The following is a 13,656-nucleotide window of genomic DNA, read 5'->3' on the forward strand; positions in this document are numbered from 1 at the left end:
ATGTGGCGACGTGCGTTATGCACTTTGTCCCATGTGAAAGGAGACGTTTGCAGCAGCAGTGAGTGAATGGGCCCTAATAGCCCTGTGTGCCTGTCCTGGTGAGATGATCCCTATGCTAATAGTGTACCTGTGAGTGGTACTTCCGGAAACACTCTCCAAAGCATAGGGCAGGGTGGTCAGGACAGTCAAGACAGAAATAGCGGGTGTCACGCCTTATTCCACTCCTGCTACAGACACGACATCTTTTTCGGGGTGACTGTTGGGTTGAGGTACCAGGAACGACATTGGGGAAATGTCGCTCGTGTAGACGGCTAACTACACTGGTGGTTGGGGCCACGGAACCTCCTGGATACAGGAGGTTCTCGATGATCTCTTCCTGAAATTTGAGGAAGGATCCAGTTCTCCCAGCCTTACTGTAGAGAACAAAACTATTGTACAGAGCCAATTGAATTAAATATACAGACACCTTCTTATACCAGCGTCTGGTGCGTCGGGAAACTAAATACGGAGACAACATCTGGTCATTGAAGTACACCCCTCCCATGAGCAAATTATAGTCGTGGACTGAGAGGGGCTTTTCATTGACACGGGTTGCTCGCTCAATTTGTATTGTCGTGTCTGCGTGAATGGAGGAGAGCATGTAAACGTCACGCTTGTCTCTCCATTTCACCGCGAGCAGTTCTTCCTTACACAGTGCGGCCCTCTGCCCCCTTGCAAGACGGGTGGTAACGAGCCGTTGGGGGAAGCCCGCGCGACTAGTTCGCGCGGTACCACAGGCGCCAATCCGTTCTAGAAACAAATGCCTAAAGAGGGCCACACTTGTGTAAAAATTGTCCACATAAAGATGGTACCCCTTGCCGAATAAGGGTGACACCAAGTCCCAAACTGTCTTCCCACTGCTCCCCAGGTAGTCAGGGCAACTGACCAGCTCCAGGGTCTGATCTTTTCCCAAATAGACCCGAAATTTGTGGGTATAGCCTGTGGCCCTTTCACAGAGCTTATACAATTTGACCTCATACCGGGCGCGCTTGCTTGGGATGTATTGTTTGAAGCCAAGGCGCCCGGTAAAATGTATCAGGGACTCGTCTATGCAGATGTTTTGCTCTGGGGTATAAATATCTGCAAATTTCTGGTTGAAATGGTCTATGAGGGGCCGAATTTTGTGGAGCCGGTCAAAAGCAGGGTGGCCCCTGGGACGGGAGGCGGTGTTGTCACTAAAGTGCAGGAACCGCAGGATGGCCTCAAAACGTGCCCTGGACATAGCAGCAGAGAACATGGGCATGTGATGAATCGGGTTCGTGGACCAATATGACCGCAATTCATGCTTTTTTGTCAGGCCCATGTTGAGGAGGAGGCCTAGAAAAGTTTTAAGTTCGGAAACTTGGACTGGTTTCCACCGGAAAGGCTGGGCATAAAAGCTTCCCGGGTTAGCGGTGATAAATTGTGTGGCATACCTGTTTGTTTCGGCCACAACTATGTCTAAAAGCTCCGCAGTCAAGTACAGCTCAAAAAATCCCAGGGCCGAACCGATCTGAGCTGTCTCAACCCGAACTCCAGACTGGGCAGTGAAAGGGAAAACTACAGGTGCGGCTGAAGTTGGGGACTGCCAATCAGGGTTTGCCAGCACCTCTGGGATTCTAGGGGCTCTACGGGCACGTCTTTGCGGTGGCTGCGACGGGGTCACTACTGCACGTGCCACCGTACCAGCTTCAACTGCCCTTCTGGTGCTCGCTACTTCACCAGGTTGTACGGCAGTGCTGGTACTAGGTCCAGGGAGGGCTGGGCTGCCTGGTGTATGCCTCACCACGTAATCCGACAGCACCAGCCCCACTCTGCTGCTCTTGAAGCGGATCCTGCGCAACCTGCGGTCTAGCGACACGGGGCCGGGTACGCCTGGTGGTATCAGGGACCTCAGCCTCCTCGTCCGAACAAATATGATCTGATATATGGCTCTGTGATTGGCTTTTTTAAAAATCAGCAACCTGCCAGCCACGATCATTGGCTGGCAGGTTGCTGACGAAATGGTCCTGAACGAAATGCCGGCGCGAACCGCGCACGCGCGGGCGCATACTCGCGTCATCTCGCATCTCGCGAGATGACGCGTATATGCGTGACTGTGCGCAGCGCTGCCACCTCCGGACCGCACATCTGCGTTAGGCGGTCCGGAGGTGGTTAATGGATCAAAAAAATATATATATAGATGATGAATAAATGATGAATAATAAATGATAAAGGGAAGGGGATTTATTATATATTAATCAATAATAAATAAGGAATATATATATATATATATATATGTATGTATGTAAAAAAAAAATATGAATGAACAAATCCATGATATAGAATAAATGAAATAAAATAAATTAAATAAATATAAAATATGAAAAATATATATGCAAATAATATAAATGTTGGCTCGATATATGGAGCGTCATGCTTGCATATGTGCAGAAAAACGGTGGCGGTGGGATATGCATGTAAAGTACTACATTATACAACCTTGGGGGACCTCGGCTGTTTGAAATAGGGAATGTCACGATTGAAACATAACTGAACCCGGGGTATTTCAGAGGTTTATCTCGAAGGCCTCATTAAGACCGAATGGATTAAGGCAGTTGAGTTTGTATATCCAAAACATCTCGCGCCTTCTGATCGACTGCATGATATTGTGGCAATCGGAGCTGATTTGTTCAATGGGCGTGATGGAAAAGCCAGTGGCGAGGCCCTCATGGTGAATGGTTGCGCGTCGAGACACGCTGTGCTTTAGAAAACCCTTTTTGATATTCGACCGATGTTTGTTGAGCCTGTTGCGCAAGGTTTGGATTGTCCGCCCCACGTACTGTAGGCCGCAGGGGCATTCCAGTAGATAGATAACGTTCTTTGATCCACAGTCTAAATGTTGTCTGATGGAGAAGGTTCCCCCATTAGATCTACTTTGGAAGGAAGTTGACATCCGTATAGCGGTACAGCAGAGACATTTGGGTTGGTTACATCTGAAGCTGCCAGGTTGTTCGGAGTGTTGGGTTCTCGTAGCGGAAGGTTTGTGGTCGGATCTGTCGGCACGCAGTTTGCTTGGAGCTAATAGATTTTTTAAAGTTTTAGCTCTCCTGAATGTCAAGGGGGGGAGGCTGGGTAATGATTTGGATAGGAATGGATCGCTTCTTAGGATATGCCAGTGTTTGGATAGTATGCTCCTAATATCCTTATGGTTATTGCTGTATGTCGTGATAAAGTTAGTACTCCATTTATTTTCAGATTTCTTGTTTTTTTTTATATTTTCAGTGATGTCATCTCTATTATCGTTTTTATTAGTGGGTAGGCAGTTTTCTTGTGTGAGGGTTTTTGCTTTGTTGAAGGCCGCTTCTATGATTGGAAGAGGATAACCTTTTTGTATGAACCTCTTACGGATAATCTCACTCTGGGACATGAAGTCTTTGTCTAGGGAGCAGTTCCTTCTAACTCGTTTAAACTGGCCGAAGGGAATATTGGTTTTCCATTTTTTGTAGTGAGAACTGGTGAAGTCCAGATAGCTGTTGCAGTCCACCTTTTTGAAATGCGTGCGTGTTTCTAATTTATTATTAATGACGTTCAGTTCCAGGTCCAGGTACTCAATTTGCGTCTGATTGTGGGTTCCGGACAAGGTGATGCCCCAATCAGTGGAGTTGAGGTGTGCAACGAAATTATTAATAGAGCAAATATCACCATTCCAAATGATTAACAGGTCGTCAATGTACCGTTGATAAAAGATTATGTTTTGATCCCAAAAACTAGAGTTATAAATGAATCTGGTTTCGAAAGCCCCCATAAACAAATTCACGAAACTCGGCGTGAAACGCGTGCCCATGGCGGTCCCCTTGGTTTGCAGGTAAAGTTGATCCTGGAAGCGAAACACGTTGTGCGTCAGGATAAACCTAATAGAATCAAGAATAAAGGATTTTTGGTCGGTGGGCAAGAGATGGTCGTTGTCCAGATATTGTTTGGTACAGTTGATACCCAATTCATGTTCAATGTTCGAGTACAGTGCTGTGACGTCTAATGTCATCAATCTGTAGGTGCCTTCCCACTTGATCTCCTTGAGTGATTGTAACAGGGAGGAGGAGTCTCGGAGGTATGATGGTAAGGTGGTGACATACTTCTGTAGGAGAACGTCAACATAATGTGAGAGGTTGCAGGTAAGGGATGAGATGCCTGAGATGATCGGGCGGCCTGGGGGTTTCAATGGGTCCTTATGGATTTTTGGTAAATGTTAAAATATTGCAATTGCTGAGTCTAGGCCTAGAATGTAATTTTGTTCCTTCTTGTCTAATATGTTTTTTGCGGATTCAATGAGGGTTTTGAATGCCTTCTTGTGCTCAAAGGAGGGGTCCTCATTAAGAGGGAGGTAATAGTCTCTATTGGATAGAATGTGGAGTGCCTCTTTCACATAATCCTCTTTGTCTTGGATTACGACACCCCCACCTTTGTCTGCCCCTCGGATGACGATCCCAGTGTTCTCTTGAAGGTGTTTCACTGCTAGTTTCTCACTGGAGTTTAAATTACTGTTGAATAATGGTTTTTGGTGGACAGTCCGGAAATCCTCCAAAACTAAGTTATGAAAGGTGTCAATGAAGTTGCCCTTTGTTGAGTGGGGTAAAAATTGGATGGGGGCTTCAAGCCGGTGGAAATGTATGTTGAGACTCCTGGGGTCGTTTGGGTATCCACGCGCTTCCCATCCGATGTTTTGCTCGAATTCTCCAGGATATTGAAATGCCTTTTGAGAGTTAATTTTCTGGTAAAATTGTGTAGGTCCAAAAAAAGGTCAAAACCCTTTATGTTTGAGGAGGGGCAAAAAGATAGACCTCTAGATAGCAAAGCGGTCTCCTCAGGCCTTAGTGTATATGTGGATAAATTGAAGATTCTAACCTCTGGTGCTGCAGGATCTTTTGGCTGTTCTTTTTCCCAGCGGATGGAAATAATTTGTGATTGCAACTGTGCTGGGACTCTTTAGTATGGGGTATAAATTGGTTGGTGTGAGGGTGGGGGGAAGGGATAAAAAAGAAACCGGGCCTGGATAGGAAAGGCAAGTGGTGTTGGGTGTGGGCGGTGAGTCTGAACTGATGTGTTGATGGTGGTTGGTGGGTGGGGGGCAGTTGGGAACTTGGGAAGGGGATGTGGTATGTACAGTGATCAAAGAGTCAAGTTCAAAATCAACAGGGGTAGGCGGGGAGGAAGGAGTGGACTGTAGCAAAGGTGGGGGGGGGGGGCAGGGAAGGGTTGGGGAGAGAGGGAAAGGAGGTGGGTGGAAAATTGAGAGGGGCACATTTGGACAGAACGTCTGGATCGAAGATCTCTGAGGTAGAGCTGGGAAGTGTGGGGAAGATGTTACCCAGGGGAGAGCATGGTGGGGAGGAGGAGGGGCCGGGCTTTGGATCTGGGATGATGAATGGGGTGGGTCTGGAGTTGGAGGTATTGGCCAACGGTGTGTAGAAGGCTATGTGAGGTGACAAGGAGGGGTTGGGGGTGGTAACCCTAATGGGAGATCGGTGATGGGTTGGGTTGGATTGTAATCTATTGGGAAATGCCATCCCAAGGGTGGACGGTAAGGAAGGTGTGTCGTGGGTATGGGGTGTTGCATGATGTTTGGTGGTGTTGCGTCTATGGAATTTGGATTGGGAGGGGCGTGGTATAATGGTACCAGATCTACGGGTGAAAGATTTGGTTGTGTGTCGGGTGGAGACAGGTGGCTCCACTCGGGTAGTTATGGTGGGCGGAACGGATGAGGAGTGCGGTTTGGTGGAGGTGGGGTCATTAAGCCAGAATTTGACATTGTTTGTAGTGAAGTCGCTCCTATCCCTATTTAATTTGCATGCTTTTTTGTTAAGGATTTCCTTCTCATGTGTGATCACTCGTGCAGTGACCATCCGATCAAATTTATAATAGGATTTATGTTCTTTGTGACACAGGAGATTTTTGTGACATGATGATATTTTAACGTCAAGATCTGATGCTAGGCTTTTCCTTTTTGTCAGTAGTCTAGTCATGAGTCCTCTGGCACAATCCAAGAGATACTCATCCCAGTCCTTGCAGAAGGTCGGATCGTCTGCAAAGGAATGTCTAAATCGTAGACGAAGGCCCCTGGGGACCAGACCCTCAGCTAGGTAGATCTCCAGGAATCTTGCGTCCAGTTGGTGTTGAATTTCGCTGACCATATAATGTTCAAGGTCATAAAAACATGAAAGTAAAGTTTTTTCATCGATACCTTCATATGGTCTGTCAGGTTCCATGGTGGCATGAGTAGAGGAGGAAAAATTCTGGGTCTGCACACATTGAACGATGAGTCTTTCACGTTGCTCCAGACGGCTGATTGCGTAATCCATGTTGTCAGTAGGTCAGATGACGGTCCCTATCTGCTGCCTCAGCGTCCAGATGAACTGGATAACGGGAATGGATCCACAGGATTTACTTTATGCTGTTAAAAACAAAGCAGGGCGCACCATAGGGTAATACCGTTGGTAGACAGATAAAATAAATGGTTCCAGTACAGGGCTCACCTTTTGTGTTTGTGCTATTTGTAGGCACAACTCTAGTGAAAGCTTGTCAATGACTGCGATGGAGTCTCGGTTCACTGGTGGATCTGCAGCCGCGGAGGGATGACTTCTTGTCGGAGATCCCTGAAGTCTCCAAGAAGTGGTAGGATACAGATATAAATAGATAAAATATCCCAGGGCGCAAGAATCCAGTCCAGATAGTAATAGTAAATAGAAACGTATTTATTGCAGAAGTACAACGCGTTTCGGGGAGTAGTTCCCCTTCATCAGGTACATAACACTGCATATGAAATCACATAAACACACAGCATTTAAATACACTCAAAAAACCCACCAAAATGGAAAAGTGGGCTAAGAAAAGGGGGCGTGGTTTATGGGGAGGAGTCCCCAGCCGATGTGCATAGATAAAAAAGTTCAATAGTTGCTGATATAAAATATATATAATGATAACAATGCAGAGGCACCAACAATGCTGGTGAAGCCAGAAACGTGGGGGTGTAGTGCTCCGATCAGTTTATCTGCCTCTGATCCAGGAGCGCTGGTATTGAAGGGGGAGGTCACATGATTGGAACCCGGTCACGTGATCGTGGCTTGCTGGCAGCAGATAGTATCCTGGTTGCTGGGTAACCAGGACGCTTAGTGGCCACACTGATGTATTGCGGACACGAGCGCAGCGAGGATGACAGGGGAGGGAGGTGGAGTCGGTGTTGCAGGGAGGGCAAACCTGTGGTGTGAAATCTATTGATAGCAAGGGGAGGCGCTGTCATATTATCCGCATTAGGGGCTGAAGGGAGTAGGAATATGAGACGCTCAAAACAGATAAATTGATGATACTTGGTGCTAAAAGGATTAATCACTTCTAATAATGATATAATAGCATAAAAAAAAAAATATATATATATATATAATAATAATAATAATAATAATAATAATTTGTCCATTATAGGGTAACTAATTAGTGATGCATAATTAGTAGTAGAAGAACCAACTGATTATATATTAATCAATAATAAACGAGGAATATATATATATTGTAAAAAAATAAAAAAATAAAATATGAATGAACAAATCCATGATATAGAATAAATGAAATTAAATAAATTAAATAAATATAAAATATTAAAAATATATATGTAAATAATAAAAATGTTGGCTCGATATATGGAGCGTCATGCTTGCATATGTGCAGAAAAACGGTGGCGGTGGGATATGCATGTAAAGTACTACATTATACAACCTTGGGGGACCTCGGCTGTTTGAAATAGGGAATGTCACGATTGAAACATAACTGAACCCGGGGTATTTCAGAAGGCGCGAGATGTTTTGGATATACAAACTCAACTGCCTTAATCCATTCGGTCTTAATGAGGCCTTCGAGATAAACCTCTGAAATACCCCGGGTTCAGTTATGTTTCAATCGTGACATTCCCTATTTCAAACAGCCGAGGTCCCCCAAGGACCTTTAGATTTTTATAGGAATGTTTATTAGAGTTTCAAGGGTTCCGCCCATGTGTAATTTGTAGAATGGATGCAGACTCCTAAATGAATAGGTCCATGATCGGCTAGCACCGCCGAACAATAGAGACGACTTTGAATAGAAGAGTGTATATGGGTGATGCCCTTATGTTGCAGCATGGCAGGCACACGGTGATGTGAACGAGTCCTAACTGTCTTGTTTTCAGACACAGGAGGGTACATATTGCGTTGAAACTCCACAAAGTAGTAATCAACAAATCGAGGATGTAAGTATAAATTATTAGGTTCTCTTTTGTAGAAAACTATTAATAATATTTTTTATTAGGAAACAAATAGGCAAATTGACACTCCATCACCTGTTCGAACAAGAATTTCAAGGCGCGGTGGTCGTGGACAGCGTGGGCGCTCCGGTCGTTGTGAACGTCGAGGCCGTGTGAGTAGGCACATGGGATGTGATGTGAGCTGGTCACACTACCCCCATCATACAGTATTGTTGATTGCCTATTAGATACTGTGACCATCAGCCAAAAATACATCCCCAAAAAAATATATACTGTCTGGCCGCGAGGATTGCTCATGTGGCCCAATTGGGCATTGGCCCAACCTGAAATTTAAGTGACGCTTCTAAATGGCAGCAACCATCCACTAATGGACATACATGAAATGAAATGACAGGCCCCACCCATAACATTTTAGACATGCAAATTTTAGACATGCCCCTTTCTATATATTTATACCCACACACACAGAAAGACATAAACACACAAAATAATAGGAAGGAAATGAAAAACATTCTGATAATTTTTATTTTTCTATAACATTCATATGCTGTAGGCATTATTCAACAAAAACAATCATGTGAAGGTGGCATTGCAGGTAGATTCACGATGTTCTGTATACATTTTTAAAGTATTGATAACATTTGTTTTAAACCAAATAGGGTCATAGACAGCAAGACGTGGACGAGGAAGATAGCCTATTTGTCCTAATCATAAACTGTGAGCTGCTAATACAGCTCGTAGAAGCAAGGCCAGCTTTATTGGACCAAGCAGGCCCCAAACACTTGGACCACAGCACCACTCGTCAAGAGGTTTATGCCAATGTAGTACCCACATGGAACGATTTGAGCCATCAGGCTTAAATGCATTGTGGTACATTTATTTCCTTCTATTTTTTTTTTTTTAAGTTCCATCATTAGGAAATAGAAATAGGATTGTACAGTGATGTTTCACGTGGGAAGAACATTGATATGCCAATGTGTATTCTATAAGGACATGTTGGTTCCAAAACCTGATATTGCTACTCCAACGTCATGTACCAGGGCAAAAAAATTCTAAAATACAGTGATCTACAGTGCAGTCTTTTATACAAGCAGGGGCAGCACTGTCTGTGCAATCCTATGTCGACAGAAAATAATATATATAGCAGTATTACACAGTTAGGTTACAGGTATTATAATATATTGAACTTAAAATTGTGTATCTTTATTTTCAGCTGATATTTTATCAACACGCTGGAGGTCAATACGTGATCGGTTTATGCATGACCTCAATCGTGAACGAACAGCTCCAAGTAGTTCTAGGGCTTCTAGTAGAAAACCATACCAATATGGACCCCATCTCCAATTTCTTCGACCTTCTTTTCAGCAGCACACGTGAGTGACTGTTCCTAAGTGGAAGCAATATTCAATAATTACTATTGAGATTATAGAATTTTTTATTTATTTATATATTTTAGGACCCTCCCTTCTGAAGCAGAACCTGTTGAACATGATGTTTCAACTGAACAACAGTCTGGACCATCTACAGATCAAAATTCTGTACCGTCTCAGTAACAGGATTCTGCTCTGAAGTCTCACAGTCGTCAAACGGAAACATGTGCTCAGATTGATGATACTCGATAGTTCATTTCTTCTTCCTTTGATAGAGTTTTAACTAGTCCGAGACCAGTTCGGAGACATCATAGAGTCTTTAGGATCTCCCACAAATCTTTAGAGATTGTTTATTAAAAGTAGAGGAACAGCAAACTTGGTATAAGCAAGAGTTAACTACCATGATCCGTCAGATCGAGGTTGTTGGCCATCCAGAACCCCTTAACCCTAATCAGCAGTTTCTCTTGACGTTAAGTCATTGGATGGACGACATGACTCCAGAGCAGAATTGTGATTGTAGATTGACTTTGAGCAAAAGTGTCTGGAATATTAGACACCCACCCCCCTCTCAGTCCTGTCCTCCATCACAGTCGTATCCCCCAGCTACCTCCTATTCAACATCCATGACTTCTCCACCTGCTAACTCTTGTTCTGTTGCACATACCTTTCCACCCTCCCACACCTTTCCCCAGTCCCAAAACTTTCCCCCATCCAACACCTTTCCCCGGTCCCACACTTTCCCACTGTCCTACAACTTTCCCCGGTCCCACACCTTTCCCCCGTCCCACAACTTTCCCACGTCCAACACCTTTCCCCTGTCCCACACCTTTTCACCATCCGACACCTTTCCACCATCCCAAAGTTAACCTACCATCTCAAACCCATACCACATCCCACAGCTATCAACCAGCATAAACCTTTTGAGTGCCTCAGTCTTTAAGCCAATCACAATCCTATTTACCTTCCTATGTCTCTTCACAAACACCTTCACAATCCCAAACCAGTGGTGGTTCTCATACTTGACTAGAGACACCTAGTCCTGATTTGACTTCTACGTCGACTACATCTAGAATCTCCCAAAAAGATGCTGTTTCTCCCTCTATTTTTCCAACTCCCCCTGCTTTTGCTACCCCTTCCTCAAACCAATCTCTTCCATACCAATCTGGTTCAGAATCCTATCCCCTTCATACTCCATAACACCATCAGCAGGGTGAATATTTCAGACCTCAAGAGTCGGTCATCCAATCCCTCCTCGACCAAACTGCTGAAGATGTTGGGTCCATAACTGATGCTCCAGGAAAGGGTTAATCGACTTAACAACCACCATAGGGAACATAATTTATAATTTTAATAACAGTTATAACAGAATACCTCATCATGTCCTTTCGATAACTACATCTATTTTTGCACTTTTATTGATCTTTAACCCCTTCACGACTGCCATAGGGCTATATACGTGCTATCTACACATACCCTGTGCAGCTAGCACGTGTATAGACGTCACGGAAGCTCTTTAATACAAGCACTGCAAAACGCTTGGATTAAAGCTACTGCCCCTGGACTGCTGCTGTCACGGACAGCATACAATCCAGTAATGCCGGCAAGGGACCACTCTGATTGGTAAATCGCTCCGATTGGTTAGTCTGACTAATCAACCGGATCGCAGCAGTGTTAAAATGCCGGTTTCAGGCTCTGATCTGCACTCTGCAGATCAGAGCCTGAAATCAGGCACTGGTTGCTGTATGCCCCCAATATGTGTACTCCGATCTGTGCCCCCTGATGTCTTACTGTGGCCTGTCTGCCCCTTGATGTCTTCCCTGGTGTCCATAGGTTGTTGTTTTTTTCTCCATGCTCTTCCTCCATCCGTGCCGGCCCTGCCCCCATTTCGACCATGCACCCCCCCATCCCCCCCCCGTGGGTCCCCCTGCTCCGTGCTTCTTCTATTTGTGATGCCATCAACAGCGAGAGTCAGCTGTATGCTGACACTCTGCTGTAACTCCTTAGATGCCCCTGTCAGAGGCATCCAAGGGATTAACAGAGGGAGGGGGCTCCCTCTCTCAACCACCGGGCTGCTAGCGCTCTAATGGCAGCGCCCGATGGTTGCCATGGCAACCGGACGCGTTGCAAAGGCGTCCAGTGTTGCCATCTATCAGTGTAAGGCCGAATGCACACGGCCGTTGTTCACGGCCGTGAGCGGTCCGTGGAACCGCGGCCTGGATTCCTGCTGAGAGCAGGAGCGCACGGCGTCATGGGTTGCTATGATGCCCTGCGCTCCCTGCTGCCGCCACAGTACAGTAATACACTGGTATGAAAATAAAAAAAGGTAAATAAATAAAAATTTAAATTAAAAATAAAATAAATTGCCTTTTACTATATCCGCTCATTTATAAGAGATTCAAATATGAAACAATAAATAAACTACACATATTAGGTATCACCGCGTCCGTAATGACTGGCTCTATAAATATTTCACATGATCCACCCTGTCCGATACACACCATAAAAATTAAAAATAAAAACTGTGTAAAAAAAAAAATTTTTTTCACCCTACATCACAAAAAATGCAACACTAAGCGATACAAAAGGCTTACGTACTAAAAAATGGTACCAATAAATCCGTCACCTCTTCCCGCAAAAAATGAGCCCCTACATAAGAAAATCACTTAAAAAATAAAAAAATATATAGCTCTTAGAACGTGGAGACACTAAAACATAATTTTTTAATTTCAAATATGCTATTATTGTATTAAAGTGAAATCTATTTTAAAAAGTATACATATTAGGTATCGCCGCATCCGTAACAACCAGCTCTATAAAGATATCACATGAACTAACCCCTCAGCTGAACACAGTAAAAAATTTAATAAAATAAACAGTGGCAAAAAAGCAATTTTTTGTCACCTTACTTCACAAAAATTGCAACACCAAGGATCAAAAAGGTGTATGCCCCCCAAAATAGCACAAATCTAACCGTCACCTCATCCCGCCGCAAAAATTGAGACCCTAACTAAGACAATTGGTCAAAAAATAATAAATCTATGGCTCTCAGATTATGGAGACACTAAAACATCACTTTTTTGGTTTTGAAAAAGCTTTTATTGTGTAAAACCTAAATAAATAAGAAAAAGTATACATATTAGGTATTTCTACGTCCGTAATGATCTGCTCTATAAAAATATCACATGACCTAACTGCTCACATGACTTAAAAACTGTTACAAAACAAGCAATTTTTTGGTCACCTTGCCCCATAAAGTGTAATAATGAATGATCAAAAAATGATATGTACCCAAAAATGGTACCAATAAAAACATCAACTCTTTCTGCAAAAAATGAGCCCCTGCACAACACGATAGGCAGAAAAATAAAAAAAATAAGGCGTTCAGTAAATGGAGACACAAAAACATAATAAAAAAAATAAATGCTTTATTATGTATAACGGAAACAAACAAACAAAGTAGACATATTTGATATCACTGCGTCCGTAACAAACTTTTCTATAAAAGTAGCACATGATTTATCCTGTCTGATGAATGTTGTAAAAAATAAAAAATAAAATGGTGCCAAAACCAGTTTTTGGTTACCTCGCCTCACAAAAAACGTAATATAGAGCAATTAAAAATCATATGTACCCCAAAATAGTACTAATAAAACTGGCACCTTATCGTCTAGATTCCAAAATAGGAACACTTTTTGGGAGTTTCTACTGTAAGGGTGCATCAGGGGGGCTTCAAATAGGACATGGCATCTAAAAATCAGTCCAGCAAAATCTGCCTTCCAAAAATCATATGGCACTCCTTTTCGTCTGCGCCCTACCGTGTGCCCGTACAGCAGTTTACGACCACATATAGGGTGTTTCTGTAAACCACAGAATCAGGGTAATAAATATAGAATTTTGTTTGGCTGTTAGCCCTCAATGTGTTAAAGAAATTGAATCTCCATTTTTCGTCAAGGGTTAATGATCTTAAACTTGAAAAATGTGTTATTGTTCTACTTTTAAAGT

This window comes from Bufo gargarizans, chromosome 7 (assembly GCF_014858855.1).
Source record: "Bufo gargarizans isolate SCDJY-AF-19 chromosome 7, ASM1485885v1, whole genome shotgun sequence".
Lineage (NCBI taxonomy): Eukaryota > Metazoa > Chordata > Amphibia > Anura > Bufonidae > Bufo > Bufo gargarizans.